The sequence below is a fragment of the Rhinolophus ferrumequinum genome, chromosome 5, assembly GCF_004115265.2.
Source record: "Rhinolophus ferrumequinum isolate MPI-CBG mRhiFer1 chromosome 5, mRhiFer1_v1.p, whole genome shotgun sequence".
In the NCBI taxonomy this organism is placed as follows: Eukaryota; Metazoa; Chordata; class Mammalia; order Chiroptera; family Rhinolophidae; genus Rhinolophus; species Rhinolophus ferrumequinum.
In genome coordinates, this window is record NC_046288.1 from 32,074,954 (window position 1) to 32,087,374 (window position 12,421).

At 40.2% G+C, this 12,421-nt stretch overlaps 1 protein-coding gene across 3 annotated transcripts in view; it reads right to left on the reverse strand.

Annotated features, from left to right (window-relative positions):
- G3BP2 (G3BP stress granule assembly factor 2) overlaps positions 1-12,421 on the reverse strand; it is a 71,529-nt gene that overhangs the window by 24,320 nt on the left and 34,788 nt on the right. For 2 of the 3 annotated variants that reach the window (XM_033106006.1, XM_033106004.1), the window contains exon 1: positions 3,113-3,391. The exons of the other annotated variant lie outside the window; for it this stretch is intronic. The gene's annotated coding sequence lies outside the window, so the exon portion shown is untranslated. Of the gene's footprint in view, positions 1-3,112; positions 3,392-12,421 lie in introns of those variants that run through there. 3 annotated transcript variants of the gene reach the window in all.

Genomic DNA, 12,421 nt, shown 5'->3' on the forward strand with positions numbered 1-12,421 from the left:
AAATGACATTTAGAAAAATAGAAAAAAAAATCTAAAGGAACAATTTTTCAGCACTGTCAAGTTTTATATACTACCCATTGCTTCTTACAAAAAGAAAAAGATCTCTTCAGGATGCAGTTCTCTCACCAAAAAGAACAGTTACCCAAGGCTATGCTTATGCTAGGACACAGCTTATCTCTACTATTGGAAACTTACTCCATTTTCCCTTCTATAGCCCTGCACCCTGGGCTCATACTAGGCAGGCCCAGGCCCTTTCCCCCCACCCATGGACTAGTATTCTCCTTTCTCAAAAGCTAACCACATATTAAAACTAGAACCTTCTGAAATTCTACATGGTCTTAAGTTCAGAAACTATTCAAAGTGACTGAGCATTAAGGAACTGATGTCCAACAAAAATAAAAGCATGTATTTATGTTTTAAAAGTTTCACAAGTAACCTACACGTTCCTTTGTCACCTTGAAATAGATAGGATATTAGCTTCATTTACAGAAAAGGAAACTGATGTTTAGAGGGCCTAAGGTAAGGAGTTCAAGATCCCTCAGTTATGAGAGGATTGAAATCAGATCCCCTGTCTCTGGTGTTTTCATTACACCTGGTTAAAAACAACGGCAAGAATATCCAGAGACACAAGAATATAAAACATTTTTAAAGTCCAATTGTTCACTTATTTGATATTGTTGGGAGGAGTTAAAAAGCAGGGGATAGTAACATAATAGAAAATCCAAGTCATCCCAACATACCTACCATGATACATCAAAATAGAGTAAAATATATTGAAATTAAACAATAATAATAAGCTGAGGCACAACAGTCAAGAAACTGATACTATTGCTTCTGAAGCCAGTCCAGAGTTCTGGGAAAAGAACCAATTTGTTCTATCAGCTCTTAAATAAAGGTCTACCAATGGAGAGTAACTAAGTCATGTTTGTTGATTAAATTCTGCCGAATTTAAAGTTCACAAACAACCGTTAAATTTGTACCTATCAAAACCAGTCTTAAAAAGTGGTCATTCTCCATCTCCATTACCCAGTCCCCCAGCATAAAATAAGTGGGGGAAAAAGTCTTATTTAAAGCAACCTAGGAAAGAATTTTCAAACCTGGTAATAGGTAATCAACAGCAACAATTCTGCAGGATAAGGAAGCTGTTAAGAATCCTAAGACATTATTAGTATTTATAGATTTTTACTAATTGCTATGGAAACTTTCATATTTGATCTCTCATTAGTGAAATATGGATAACAAATATTTCCTGCTATGAACAGTACTAATACTATTCAAACTCAAGATCTGTCTGCAGACAATTCAAGTGCTCAGCTGCTGACCACTCAATTCCACTATCAAATTATGAAAGACTTATTTCCTTCTCCTTCCTTCTACTTTTGATCCCCACCCACCCCACAAGCATTCTGGTTCTCTCCACTCTTTATACCTGTTCACTACTGACTAATATTTCAACCCCAATTATTTGTAACCGGACCAGCTCTTGGATAGTAAGCAATCCATCTGAGGTCTTTACCCTACCTACAATTCCTGATAACCTTTGAAAATTAAAAAGCCTTTGGAGATTAAATCGTAACACAAGGATTGCACATGACTTAGTTCTAAAAATAATAAAATGAAAAGGTAACATCACCAAAGAAACACATAATTCACTTCTAAGAAGTTCAAACTAATCACACCGCCTATTTTTTAAGACGAGGAATTTAGGGCATCAAAAAGACAACTGGATACTAACAAGACCAAATGTTTACTTAGAAATTCTGTTCACACGCCTAAGGCTATATTAACTGCCAAATATGGAGCTGGACAAGGAATTCCCATCTTCTTACCCTGCAGCACATGGGGCTCCCTATAGGCAGCTAAAGGTTCACAGAACCAGGTACATGCAATGCCAACATTTGGAAGACTAACACGAAGTGTGGAACCTTTAACCTAAAAACCAGTTTTTTAACCCAAGTTAGTATCACAACATTCACATGGGAGGGGGGTTTGAGGAACAACTTTGCTATTATTGCAGCTTCGGTGCACGTGTTTTTTTGTTTGTTTGTTTTTCTTTTTTAAAGAGCAAAGGCACCTACCCTCCCAAAAAATTCTGTTAACTAGGTATATGTTGCGGGGGGCCGGGGGGGGAGGGGGAATACTGATCTATACGGAAAATTGTAGATGGAAATCTACATGCGCCCCAAAGTGGCACAGGGCCATCTTAAGAAACCTGCTTTCAGAGACGCAGGTAAAATTCGATCAAATTCGACTCACAAAATCAACACTCTAGGGAAGCTTATGTTCCTCGCCTTGACTATCCTCCCCTCACCCTCCCCCCCAAAAAATTTATTCCCCAAAGCACTCAAACATTTTGTTCTGTTCTTGGGTCAATAAGGGACCGTTTGCACAAAAAGGGCACGAAAAAGGTGTACGTTAAAGACAGCCCCAGTTTCCGAACACGTTGGGGATAAACCCGAGGGGGAGGGGGGGTCAAAGGCCGAGTAACAGTAGGTACTGGGCAAGCAAAGCAGTGACTGCTTCAAACCCGGATTCTATTTCGGTGCACAGAAATGGTGCCCGGAGGCCTCTACTTTCGCATCTGCGTTGCTTCAGCCTCCGCCGACACAGCCTCTTTCCCCCTCCCCCACGGGCGGGGCGGCGACGGCCTCCCCGCTCCCGTAGAACCGGGAATAAGAGCCACAAACGAGTCAGCGACAAGGACGGTGGGCTCCCCACCCGAAACATCCTCTCCAGAAAGACCACTCGCCCACCGCCCCTATTAAACCTCCATCCGCGCAGCGCGCCTTTGGGAACTGCTGCGTTTCTCTTCCCAGCTCGCCACCTCATCCCCAACAAACCTCGGCTCCACCTGTGCCCTCAGAGCCCTCCATTGGCACGACGCGCGCCGGTCATCTCCCTGGCCAGGCGGCCTCCCATCCCTCACCTGAAAGGCTCGGCTTCTCTCACGCACTCACTGCAGCACAGGCAGCCGGCAACAACAATGTCTCTCTGCCGCGACACCTCGGACACGGGGGCTCACGCTCTGACGGTTGCCTCGAGCCGCCGCACGCGAAGCGAATGTCCCCTTCCGCCAACCACACCGACCTCCCTCCCCGACCCCTTTACACACCTCCAACAACAGCGGCAGCAGGTATGTCGCGCGGAGGTCAGCAGGAGAGGCGCTGAGGACCGGCTGCAGCGGATTCTTCACGCTAGCCGCCCCCTCCCTCCGACAAACCTCAAACCTCGGAAGTCGAAGAGCCGCGAGCTCGTTTCCTCTTACAACCACCTCTTCCCGAGCACCAGGCGATGCGGCGAGCGACTAGGAACACGGACGTCCCGCCCCCTTTGCCACCGCCCCCTCTTATTGTTTTACCCCTGCCGAAAGGGCTGGGGAACCCCCCAGCACGGCTTCAGCCAATCACGCATCTCCTTCGCGAGTTGGACCCAACCTTCTCGAGTCCCACTGCGGAGCACGCGCAGATGCCGCCGCGCTCACGTACTCTCGCGCCCGGAAAGCCGGGGAACCGGAACCGGCCTAAAGCCGGGACGAAAGTCCGCTGATTTGACGTCACAAGGAGGCTGCCTTTCTCCTGCCTGAAGGCTCCAGCCTACCCGCCCTTCCAGATCGCGCCAGAACAGGAGCTGGTTCGCTTGCACTGCTGTCTCTTTGGACCTGTCTTTTGGAGACACATATTTCTTGTCCCTTTTGATTGTTTATGTCATGAGGCAGGGAATTTAGTATTTTTTCTTTCCGAACTAAGTGTTTGCAGCAGGTTGCTTACTGCTCTAGACGAACATAAAATGCAGCCAAGGGTTTCAGCTGTTTGCACCCTAAACTCACTTACATTGTTTATTAACCCATGCTATGAAATGGAGCTTTAAGCTCCACCGAGGAGGTCAAATTCATCCTAACAGCTCAAAGCAATATATATTACGGGCCTACTTGGTGCAAGGCCCTGAGATACATAAAAAATAGGAGGTGGCCTCCACTGAGGGGGAAATAATCTATTTCTTTGTGTGCCTGTTCTGTATTTAGGTGTTGCTAAGTACATACTAAGCATTTTGCATACCAAGGCAGCTGAAAGGCTGAAATCACAGGAGATATCAGGATTACATCCCTGTCCTAGATCTAGACACAGACTTGGCCCTGGGTATAGCTGGGAAAACACTAGACACCGACTCTCGTGACCTTGATTCATGGAAAAAGCCAAATCTCCTTACAGTCAAGGAAGCCACTTTGCACCTTAGTTCTGGCAAATGTTTCACAGAGAACATCAAGACAGCAGAATTTTGGAAGGAAGGGGGGAGGGAATGATGAAAGAAATGAAAGGGCAATTAGGAAAAGAAAGAACATATTTATTAAACGCTCATGTACCAAACATAATGCGGGCATATACATTTCATCAGTTTTCTTCACAATCCTATAAGAGCAATTTTAGTATTTTTTACATGTGAAAACTTAGGTCTACAGAGTCAATGCCAACATTTGAACCTCCAAAACCTATGCTGTTTTTACCTTAGGTTGCTTGATCATTTTGTGAGATGCAAAATATATGGGCAGACCATCACCTTTATGAAATGAACTTTGACATGTTTTTCCTTCAAGCATCATAGGTAATACGTGAATTGCTCTTTAAATCTAATACTTATGTACCAGGCACTCTTCTAATTACTTTATGTAATTATTTTAGACTCACAATAACTCTATAAGGTAGTTACTATTTTTATGCCAGTTTACAGATGAGGAAACTGAGGCTTAGAAATGTCAAGTAACTTGTCCAAGGTCACACAACTACTACCGTGTTTCCCCGAAAATAAGACCTAGCGGGACAATCAGCTCTAATATGTCTTTTGGAGCAAAAATTAATATAAAACCCAGTCTTATTTTACTATATATAAGACCTGATCTTATATAATATAATTAATATAATATAATACAATACAATAAAATATATGATATAATATAACATATAATACCGGGTATAATATAATACATAATATTGGGTCTTATATAATATAATATAATACCAGGTCTTATATTAACTTTTGCTCCAAAAGACACATTAGAGCTGATTGTCCGGCTAGGTCTTATTTTCGGGGAAACACGGTATTTGGTGGAGCTGGGATTCAAACACAAGCAGTCTGCTTTCACACTCCATGCCCTTACCGACAAGCTATATAGAATACTCTCATTGTGTTAATTGCCACAACTTATTTATCTCCTCTACTTTGAACTTCCCGTCATTTCCAGTTTGATCTTCTTATGCACAAGGCTGTTCTTCTACTTCACCATGTATCCTGGTGCACAGGTACAAAAGTTTCTCTGGAACAATGGTTCTCAGAAATTAACGTCCATCAGAACCACCTAGAGAACTTGTTAAAACGCAGATTGTTGGGTCCCACTCCCAGGGTTTTTAATTCAGCAAGTTTATGCTGAGGCCTGAGAATGTGCATTTCTAACAAGTTCCCAGGTGATGCTGCTGCTGCTTTAGCAGCAGTTAAACCACACTTTAAAAACCACTGATCTACATCAAGCGTTGGCAAACTTCACTGTAAAGGGAAAGACAGTTAATATTTTAGGTTTGGGGGTCACCTATGTTCTCTCTGTTACATGTCACCCCGTTTATTTTAATCCTTTAAAAATGTAAGAAATATTCTTAGCTCTAGGGCTGTAAAAAAAGGCCTCAGGCAACCCTTGCTCTTGGGTATATATCAATAAACGGACTTACTGGGGGGAAAAAATTTCAACTACAATTTTAGTAAAAAACAAACAAACAAAAAACCCAACCCTAAACATTTTCCTAAGTGGTGATTTTTACTTCCTAATCGTCTCTCAAGTCTGTGCCCTCTGAATGCCTCTCCGTACCTATAGCCTCTTCGCAGGTTCAGGCCCCTTTCATCTTTGACGAATGATAGCAGTAGCTTCCTAACTAATCTCCCTGCCCTGAAAAAGATAACCTCCATAAAATAGCCCCTCCCCTAATACGGCAGGGAGACAAATATGAATTGTATTCAATCAGTGGCTCAAGCCAAAAATTAAGTCAGCCTTGACTTTCTCACACCACAAGCCAATTATCAATAAATTTCTGTTCCCTCTACCTTCCAACATTTATTCTGGATTAACTACTTCTCTTACTATAACTATTATCGATTCCAGGCCACCACCGCCTACTATAACAGCCTTCTACTTGGTCTTGATGCTCCCACTTTTATTCTGCTTTATTTTCATAAAAACGAGATCCTTTACACCTATAAATGAGATGACATTCTCAAAACCTTCCAAAGGCAACACATAAAATCCCAAGTCCATATTATGGCCTAACAAGGCCTGCCTGATCTAGTCCTTACCTATCACTTTCACCTATTTTCTTACCACTTTTTCACTTATACACCCCAGCTCTTCCTCTGGCACTCCAATCACATTCCCAACCCAAGGTGGGAGAAGTCTAGGATAGGATGTTTTGCTGGTTTTGTCTGGCTGACAAGAGCCATAAGTAATATTCACTGAGAAGAGGAACACAGAACTTTGGTGAATGTTCTTCCAAATGTTTTCTTTTCTATACATAGGCTTATGTAAAATAATATACTAGTTGCTTCATTCAATACTTTCTGATCTAATGTCACATTAGAAAGGTCTTTTTTGACCGCTGAATCAAAAGGAGCCCTGGTCACTCTCCATCTCTTACCCTGCTCTACTTTTGTTCACAGCACTATCACTACCTGACATATATTATTTGGTGGGTTTTTGAAAATGATTGTCTTCACCAATAAACAGTAAGTTCCATAAGGGCTCAGATTTTATCTGTTTTGTTCAATATTGTATCTCTGCCACAAAGGAGACATTAAAAAATAATTAGTGAATAAATGTGTGTGTGTGTGTGTGTGTGTGCGCGTGTGTAGAAAGAAAGAATGAATGAAAGAGAGGGGAGAGAGTGGGGGGGAGAGAGAGAGAGATGGGGATTATAATTAAACACTATTTTGCAGGATACTACTTTTTTCCTCTTAACAGTATACCTTGGATGCAATATAATAAATTATAAAGAAAGTTATGAGGATGTAACTAAAATGAATACAGGTTATGTATTTGCACATTTCTGCCACAAATTTGAGTCAAAGAACTAGTAAAACTTGTTAAAAAATCAATATGAAAACCAAATCAATAAACACGCAAAGGATGTCCAATTTATAGAAAAAATGACGTAGCATTAGTTAAATATATATGACGTGCTATTAAACTGAAACAATGGCAAACCATGAACTGGCAAATATTTTTAAATGAAAACATCCAATATGCAAAAAACCTCCTTTGTAGAATTCTGTTACAAATAAATATTAATTCAAATTAATCCTTTTAAAAAAGCAATTTGGTAAGATATATCAGAAGGTTTAAAATGTTTGTACTTTTTGAGCCAATAATTCCACTTCTGGGTATTTATGCTCTTAGGATATGTACCAAGAAGTTCATTGTGATGTTATTTATTTATTATCATTTAAAAACTGGAAGCCTCTTAAATATCCAGTAATAGTGAATGGTTAAATAAACTATGATACATGTTCTTGACACATCTACATCTAAAGGTGTAAATTTAAATTTATTTAAGAATACATTTTTATGTCACATATTTATGTGGCATGTTTATGTTTCAATCAAGTCAAACATGTTTATGCTACAATCTTACGTGAAAAATACAGTACTCAACTTTCATTAAGTAGGAACATGTTTGATGGTTTTGGTGGGCTTAAAGTTTTACTGTACCTCCTACTTTTGCATTGTGAGATAATACTTTCACAATAAAAAAATGTATTAAACAATTAAGGTATTGCCTTAGTGCCTGAGGAAAGAAAAGGTTTTAATTTTTCATTCTCAGCTGACTCTCTTCTTTCTCATAACATATAAATGAACATTTGTATCATATGACTAGAAGTACCAAATCAAGACATCAAAGGTAAAACAAAGGAAATGAAATAAATAAAGGAAAAACCAGACAAATCAAACAAAAATCTACCAATTGATGTTGATGAAGAAAAAGATACTGCCAGACATATCATGCAATGACTCTGATAAACGTTTTTTATCAGAAAAAAAGAAAATTCAACGGGTGAATTTATTAAAAGAGTAAAATTACTAGAATTATGTTAACTGATTCCTGGTTTTTATTATAGATCTCAGCATAAAATACTTGTCTTAACATTTAATTTACAAGGCTTTTCCTCTACACCCTCTCATTTGACCATTTTCAGCCTTAGTAGATCTTAAAAGATCAAACAACTCCATTACCACCATTTTGCTGATGAAGTAGGTGTGGAAGGGATGATTTTACATGAATGTTTAGGGGCCACATACCACATATAAGTAACGTTTATGTTAAGACCCAAAAATATGAAGAGTAGGCACTGGAAAGGAGTTAAATCCAAATCCTTAATGATATTTGTTTTTCTTGTAAAGTGTCCTTATTAATCACAATTTTAACCTTTCAAGACTTACATAACATTTACCTTTTGTGATATGCATAACAAATGTCTTGGACCTGCTAAAATTCAGTTAGTAAGAATTTATGCTGCCAGCATTATAGTCTGGGCTCTGGAGGTAGGCTGCCTGATTTGCATCCAGCTTCATCTCATCACTTATTAGGTACATTACTTAGGCATATTACCTTAGGCAGGATGCTTAACTTTTCTGTGCTTCAATGTTTCTCATCTGTAAAATGGGGACAATAATATCTACCTTGTTTGGATACTACGATGATTAGATGAGTTAATACATTAAAACATAATCATGCCTGGCACATAGTATATGCTCAATAAACATCAGCACTTAATGTTTGGTGCTTGAAAAAGGTATATGTAGCAACTGTGTTCAACTGATTCCCTTTTCACTGCTCACTGCTTTGAAGTAACAACTTACATTTGTATAGCCTTTTCTAGTTTTCGAAACACTTGCAAACACATTATCACATTTCAGTTTCACAAACAACACACAAAGTAGGCAAGCTTCATAAGGCTGAAAGTGGCCAATTTAAAAGAGACCCCAGGGCTGCCGGTTAGCTCAGTTACTTAGAGCACCGTGCTCTTAACAACAAGGTTGCCGGTTCGATCCCCACATGGGCCACTGGGAGCTGCACCCTCCACAACAAGATTAAAACAACTACTTGACTTGGAGCTGATGGGTCCTGGAAAGACACACTTAAAATAAACAAAAGTTTAAAAAAAATTTTTTTTTTTTTTAAAGAGATCCCAGAGTCCTCCCTGGCTCTGGCTCTTGCCATTATACCATATCTCATTGCTAAATGATGAACCTCTGCAGCCTTGGAGCAAGACTACCTGACTGAAAATGTGTTACTCTGAGAATTTCAGGACTCTCTGGGTGTAGCTGGCTACTTTACAAAGCTTTCTGATGCAAAGAGAAACATGCTCCCATGAGTAGGATGAACCCATTCCTTTTAGAGTAGGAGGAGAGAAAGACTATTAGGCCCTGAAGAAAGAATCAAACGGTAATTTCTCCAGAAATCTTTCCATCCATTACCTTTGTGAGACTGGGACAGGTTAGGGTCTAAAGAGATGTTCCTCTTCTCCATTTGATCGTTGTGTGTGAAATATGTCACACATTCAGAGAGGTACATAAAACATTTGTATGGCCTGCCCATTTGTTGTCAAGTGTAAAATATAACGACATGAGTGACTGCTATGGGTGACATGTTTCAGCTATATAACTTCTTTTGATCATATCTATTAAAGTGTTCAAGTAGAGGAGGTTCCAAATGCTACCAGAGCTTGCGGGAATAAAGGTTGCAAAATCTAAGGATAATGAAGTTACTTCTTCAGAATTTAGAGAAAGACTCTAAATTTAGACAAATTTAGACTCAGAATTTAGACAAAAGACTCATCAAAAATCAACACCCAAAGAATCAGGTTATGGGATTACAAAGGTAACTCACCCTGAATAATGCTTTATAAATTCTAATGGATTCTATCCAAAGCTCACAAAGCTATGATGACAGCTAAAATCGCCTCAGGGCCAAGTGATCTAAGAGATACCGTGATCCTGGAAAGTATAACAACTAAAGATAATGTAAATAAAAGAGGATTCATCTGCCCAGAGTTGTCTGGAGTCCAGAAAATGATGACTTTGGAAAGAGGCAAAATTTCAGCAGTGTTTATCTCGCACTGTCCAGGGTAGACTATATTTGGCAGACACGAATATTCTAGCCGGGCGACAGGGTATGTTGAATTCTTCAAGCCTTACTTACAGTCTGGAAATGAGATGTCACGAAGTTATCCAATTCTCTCCTCTTCGATTTAATGCTCAGCAGCACTCTGACCCAGAGGAGGGGCCCTGGTCAGCTGACATTCAGCGTATCGGAAAGGCATATCTCCCTTTGTGAAATGGCATCTGGTGGGTCACTGACCAGTCTCTGAGGAATTAAGTTAGTGTCAACCAGTGACCCTGAGCCAGATTTCCTCATGGGGTGGGGAGGAGGAGGGAAGTTGTACAGCAAGAAGCCAGAACTGAGGTGCAAATTCTCCACTTAAATATAGGAGCACGAAATACCTGGGATCAAGTCCCATTTTCTTTACTGCTAGATTTGTGACGCTGATCAGGTTAATGCACTTCTTTGACCTTTAGTTTCATCACGGGTAAACAGCCAACTTTAGGGTTCTTGGGAGAATGATTTATAATGTTTAGCACAGTTTCCGGCACAGGGGTGTACAAGTCTGATCGCTGTTATAAAACCGAGACAGGCCTTCAACATCAGGAGACCCCAACACAGCACTAAAGAAAACCATAAATAGACAGTAGTCCAGGTCTACCTTCCATCCTTCCACTCTCCATTCTCCTTTTGAGTCAAATACTTGGTTTGACCGTGCAGAGAAACCATGGCAGAAGTCTTTGTCTTCAACAGTCAAATTCAGTCAAATTTGCTTTGAAAGCAAATTTTTTTCACTAGCCTCTTTTGGCAACCAGGCTATAAAACTACTCAGGGTTGTAAAAGACCAACTGTATGCAAAATATAAGGCATTCATCAGCGGGCAGACAACTTAGAAGACAGTAGAGCAGTTGTGAAACTTCTGACTGGAAAAAGCTCATCACAAAAAATTACACAGCTGGTATAGCGGAAGTGTTTTGGCTTTCTTCTATCTTGGCCAGTTGAGAGCAGAACACAGCCAATCCCTTGAGCTAAATGTCAGCATCAGCCCTATGTCTACCCACGTTTCCAGGTGTACTCACTTCCTTGCAGGTTCTAGGCTAGCCAAACTCTGGACTCTGGCTCCACAGCAGCAGCATATTTCACTGAGCTTTACCTCAGCAGGAAGCATGTAAGAAGTTTATGACTAAGGCAAGAACCTTCCTCAGAATCAAGATCTGTTCTACACTTCTGGTTAGATCATAAGCCCGTTTTTTTTTTTTTTTGTTTGTTTGTTTGTTTTTAATATCTTTTCCTCCTCCATCCAGATTGCCTCTCTGACCTATGCCTCGGTGACTTACACTCTCAGGGTAAAACCCTAGCTATGGAAATACATTTCCTGGCTCCTAAAGCTGGCTCAAAACTGACAGGAGCTCACAGTTACATTCTCATATCTAGCTGGGCGGATCCCTAACTCCAGAGCCATGACCCAAATTACCCAAGTTCTTGGTGGTGACCTGAAAAGGGAAAGACAAGTGAAAGGTGCTGACCAAAGGCCTTTTGTGCACAAGAAAGCAATCCCAGATGAAGTGTGATTGAAGGGGCAATAATCTTGGAAGCAATTTTTCTGTGCAAGCAACCAAGAGCTGTATAAAAAGCAAGGAACTTTCAGCCCCTTAAGAAAAAGAGTAATAAGAGGGTTTGGGAGGAGAGGGGTTATAAGCAGAGTTGGGAAAAGACATAAAAGAGCATTAATAAGAATTGTTAGAGAGTTTCCAAATTTATTTAAGTACATGTATTTCTTTAAATATTGCTCTAAACCAGTTGAGAGCAGAACACAGCCAATCCCTTGAGCAAAATGTCAGTATCAGCCCTTATTTCCAAGTTTTTAACCTGTGGTCTATGCACATTTTGGGGAGTGGAGATAGAGAATGTTTGTGAAACCATGAACATTTTGTATATATGTGTGTATAGATGTCTTTTTTTGCTGAAATTCCGAATTTCATTGCCTTCTAAAATACATCTATGTCCTAAAAGGTTAAGAATCAGTGATCTAAACCACATTCTTCCTCAATGTATATCATGGCAATAATGAGTTATTTACTAAAATGAAGGCTTTTAGTATAAAGAATGCTATTTTCATTCAGAAGCCATATTTAACTAAAGTTCTATGGTAATCAAAACCCTCAGTTTACCATATGTATGGATGCCCAACTATTTCCTGGTTTTGATATTGTACTGTTATCATGTAGGATGTCAAACTGGGGGACATGGAGTGAAGGTTGCTCAGGACCTCCCTGTACATTTCTTTG